This window comes from Euprymna scolopes, chromosome 6 (genome assembly GCF_053919585.1).
Source record: "Euprymna scolopes isolate OS-2025 chromosome 6, ASM5391958v1, whole genome shotgun sequence".
Lineage (NCBI taxonomy): Eukaryota > Metazoa > Mollusca > Cephalopoda > Sepiida > Sepiolidae > Euprymna > Euprymna scolopes.
This window is the reverse complement of record NC_136487.1, coordinates 66,431,819-66,436,829: the sequence shown is the minus strand read 5'-3', so window position 1 is coordinate 66,436,829 and position 5,011 is coordinate 66,431,819. Positions and strand designations below refer to the sequence as shown.

The window sequence follows — 5,011 nt, the reverse complement described above, 5'->3', positions numbered from 1 at the left end:
GTTTTCTAGAGGCTTAAAATTCAAACTACCAACATTCCGTACAGATTCCTGAGTTCAACATGAAGATTCCCTAGTTCGACGAGACGCACTTAAATAAAGTCGAAGGTTACGTCGGCTGAATATCTTAGAAATAACACCCAAAATTAAAGCATAAGTTCGAATAATACAAACAATGCAAATTATTAATCCTCTTCCGAAAATTTTCCACAAAAAAAACAACAACATCAGAGTTACTAGGGCGGAAAATCAGAGGTTGGCATGTGACTGATTATTTTTCAAAAGCTAAGGATAAAAAAGAAAATATAGTGATATAAAATATTTAGTGATGAGGACGCGTGTTTGGATTTTATATTTTATATTTACAGTTTATTGTGCAGTTTTTTTTTACATAGGAATTACCACTTATCAAGGCCCGGAAGTCATTCGAGGATAAGGGTGTGATATGAGTGTACAATAGTCAATCGGGCAATATCGTAGTAATCCTTGGTAGTGGAAATTTTGTAAATTGGATTACTTAGGGGGACGATTCATCAAGGATTTGTTTACATTGGACTTGAAGACAATCAGATTGTAGTCAGCTGGAAAGCAGACAAACTGAAGAGAGTTCCGCAGGCGTGCAGTTCTGAGAAAGAAGCTTTGTTCATGGAATCTACGTTTAGGTTTAGGCACGGATAAAGAGCGTGGGAAATTATTGATAGTGGTTTTTGGCTAAACGAGTGTTTTTCGTGAAAGTTTGGCGAGGGGGGGACCATAGATTGCAGTTCAGACGAGCACTTGTCATGAAAATAATGATAAAGCAGAGACAGGCTTGCAACGTCTCTTCTGTGGGAAAGAAGTTGGAGAGAGGCGAAAAGAGCATTACCTACTAAGTTACGAAGTCTATTTTGAACTTTGTCAAGGCAGGATAAGCTGGAGCCTAACCAAGAAGAGAGTCATTTATTTCAGTTGATGCCAGATGGAGATCAGAGCGATGATGATGTGAAGATAGGAGCTTTGTTTTAGCTGCATTAAAAGTAACCAGCCACCGCTTTCCCCATTGTACCACGTGCTCAAGATCAGAGGAGTGAAAGTCAGAGAGGACTTGGTCATTTTATGCTCTGAACTGTAAATCCATCAATAGTCAAATGTCGGCATATATATGTGTATGTTTTAACGAATTCAGTCTGATGCTTGCGTGTTCGGTTTGAGTGCTTGGTCCAAGTCAATGAGCTATTAACTTCGAGTAGAATGAGCACAACAGCTTATATTTATATATATGCATACACGCCAAATTTGAAATCTGACATTCTGTTTTTATTTAAATTATTTCTTACAAAACTATATTTTTTTGAAGATTGAAATTATGTTACTAATGATTTCTTGCTGAAGGCAACCGGTAGCTTATCCTGGAGTCTGAGTGACAGCAAGCTTCTCCTGTATTTCGACACTCTTCAGACACTTCCGTTACTCGCGTCAATCATTTGTTTTACCATAAGACTTTACTAATGAGTTCACGCTGATAACGACATGTGCCGTAATCTGTGAGCTGAGTGATAGTTTTTTCCTCGATATTCCAGTTATTCTATCCAATACATAGCCTGAATGGTGTTGTCCATGCTCGATCTTTTTATCTTGGGTTAAGTCCTCTTTGGCTATTTATTGTCATATCAACTGCTGTTGGTATCCCACTTTCTTGTTATTTTGGTGAGTGAGGTAATATTTTTCTCTTGACCTCTGTTGCACAGTCATAAAGGACATTCACGCAGATACGCAAACACATAACTGCAGCAAAGAACTTTCTTTCACACACCACCCTCTCTCTTCTTCCCCTTCCTTCTCGCATCTCTCTCTCTCGCGCTCTCTCTCTCTCTCTCTCTCGCTCTCTATCCATCTATCTAGTTATCTTTTCTGTCTCTCTCTATCTATCTATTTCTCTTTCTGACAAGTTGCAAAAAGAACTCCTAACGTAATGGATCTTGCACTGTATGTTAATCTTCAGTCTCTGTCGAATCACTGCAATACTGCCTTACAACACTTCATTCATAAATACTTCCTCGTAATGTTCTCCAACTAAATACAATTGTACTCATTAAACCAGCATAAAACACACCCGATTTTCTTTAGAGGTTCGTAAGTTCTGGAGAATCTACTAACCTAATATTAATGGGCAACGTCTATTTGTTTTTCTTTTGAATGTGATTGGCAATAAGCCTTCCTAAGTTCTTCCAGCAATATTCTAGACTAATTTTGATCGGTATACTCCTTCATTACTCTCTCTAATACCTTTTACTTTTCATCGCCACATAATGGTGCAAGCATATCTGTGTGGGGGTTTTGAGGAGGAGATGATATTTTATGAGATTTCTGACAGTTTCAGTTCCTTTGATTACGTCTTATGTTCTCCCATATATATACAGCATAATCGCGTTGACACACCGGTTGTTGTCAGATCACCGAAGTTAAACAACGTTGAGCCTGGTTAGTACCAGATGGGTGACCATTTGGGAATTCTAGGCGCTGTATGTTCTCTCCGCTTATCTCGGCATTTGTTTCCAGTCGTCTTGTACATACACTTCACTTGTCACTGGTATTTAACAATGCCGACTCAGGATAGGTGTAGTTGGCGATTGTGAACCTCCTGCCACGAAAATTTCTCGCACAGGCCTCCCTTCGTGGGTATCTATAGTTTGTTAAAGATTGAAGGAACCCTTCCGTCCATGTTCTCTTACTGTTTTGTTTTATTGCTATTTCAACTTATCTATAACTGGTCAGTGTCTGTTTGTTATGTAAACTGGTTCCTGCATTCAATGGTGTTTCATAAGATTTCAACTGTTTTAATCTTTTCAGTGCACTGTATGGTCTTAGTCTTCCCTTTCATTCTGATTTATTTTGCCAGCATTTTCGGGGTTGTTATTATTGTTATTATTGTTATTGTTGTTATTATTGTTATTGTTACTTTTGTTGTCATTTATTATTGTTGCTATTGCTATTATTATTGTGTTATTTATTATTAGTGTTATCTATATATTAATACGATAGCGTGTGTTATTTATTTATTTTCTGTTTCACGCTTATATCCGAGTCGTTTAATTGATCCGGACTTCCATTTATTGTAATAAATAATTTTGCCAAGAATTCTTCAGAAGTATTGATTTTTGGTTTCGATTAGAGCTGAAGAACCCCAAATAATTGGCCGAAACGTCGTGAAACAAAAACTATAAAAGATGGGGATAATTGTCCGCAAATAAATAAATAAATAAATAAATAAACGCAACTTTATAATATATAAAAATCGATAGAATATTGACTCTATAATAATATATACGAAGTCTGCGAGAATTAAAATATCATATTTAAGCGTACTTTACGACAGGGCTACGTCGGACGTTCCTGCTAGCTTAGATAAATACTTTTGTAGTTTTAACAAAAGAGTTAAAATAATATCAGAGCGTTTCGATTTACGCTGAATATCTACAGAATGCCAACATTAATATATTACATATGAATGGGTCCATGTGACATTTCCACAGGTTCCGCTAGTTTTTTTTTTCATTATTATTGTTGGTAATTATGTTATTATTGTTATTCATTATTCTCACCATTGTGGTTTTATTTTTATTTTTATTTATTATTATTATTATTATTATTATTATTATTATTATTATTATTATTATTGCCGTTGTTATTACTATTGTTATTCATTATTATTGTTATTTATGGAAGGTGACAGTGGTTCAGTAGTTACTGACACATACTGACGACCTAAGTGTTCCAAGTTCGTCCTACAAAAATCACTCATTAAGGATGTTGGCAACCTTCACATAGAAAATTATCGGGGAAACCAATGCCAACAATAAAATCTTCGGATTCGTACAATATGATGATGAGTGTGTGTTATTTATTATTATTTTTGTTATTCATCATTGTTTTTGTTATTATTGTTGTTATTGTTATCATTATTGTTTTTAATTCTTATTACTTGTTATTTTTGTAATTCTTTTGTTATTTATTTGTTATTTGTTTGTGTTGTTTTTGTTGTTGCTTGCGTTGGTGGTGGTGGTGGTGGTGGTGGTGGTAAAGACTTAATTATAAATCAACAGAAAGGTGCGAATTTATCGAATGAATAAAAGATAAGAATCAAATTGATTTTTGTGCTTTTTAAAAGCGGGAAAAATATAAACATTTCTTGAAAGTTTGTTAAAAAGAAAAAAAGAAAAATGGCGGATCAAATCTGATAGTCGAGAGGACTCTTTAAAAATTGAAATGAGCAAATCTTAGAGATCGGGACTTCAAATGAAATACGTTTGTTTTTCTGTTATCGATCAGGCAATCAATAACAACTAAATCGATTAGGTGTACTTTAAGCAGATAAAGTACTAAATTGTTTTACCTTAAATACGGAAATGACTTTAGATGATTTAATAGGGATAATAAAAGGTGCCCTCGTTGTTAGGAGTAGAGGATTTAGACTTTGCGAGGAGGCAAATGGAGATAGAAAATAAGCATGTTTTATTTACAAATATGTTTCAATTGTAATATAGAATGCTGACAAGTCTAGACCAATTATTAAGACTAGTTTTTCATTTTAGCCAATACGTGGAGATCGGGTCTGGCACGCCATGTTGGGTTTTCCTCTTCGAAGCTGGAAGATGGCTTGGCACAAGTCGGTGAATACAGACGATGTTTAATAATTCTAATTTTGAAACATCATATCAAATATATTCTACGCTGTCCATATTAATACATAAATACATGTTTAAACCATGAAATGGAAATATCAAGATGACTGCTCGAACCTGTTTCCCACGAGTTGACCATGACAATTTAAATATATTTCCGAACAATGTTTGCCGATTTCGAACTTTTCTGACCTCTCTGTTATCTCAGACCTTTAGGTTGAATAAATGAACATTTTATTTTCATTTTGTATACGTATTTTTTGTTTTTATCTAATTATATCTTCTTAAATCATACAATTATTTTCTTGGTTTATCTATATAAAAACATGAAGTCTCTTTTTTTTAGTTTACAC

At 34.5% G+C, this 5,011-nt stretch overlaps 1 pseudogene; it reads left to right on the top strand.

The window, feature by feature from the left end:
* The first annotated feature begins 2,388 nt into the window (after positions 1-2,388).
* On the top strand, positions 2,389-2,505 carry LOC145278381 (5S ribosomal RNA; annotated as a pseudogene).
* Positions 2,506-5,011: the final 2,506 nt, after the last annotated feature.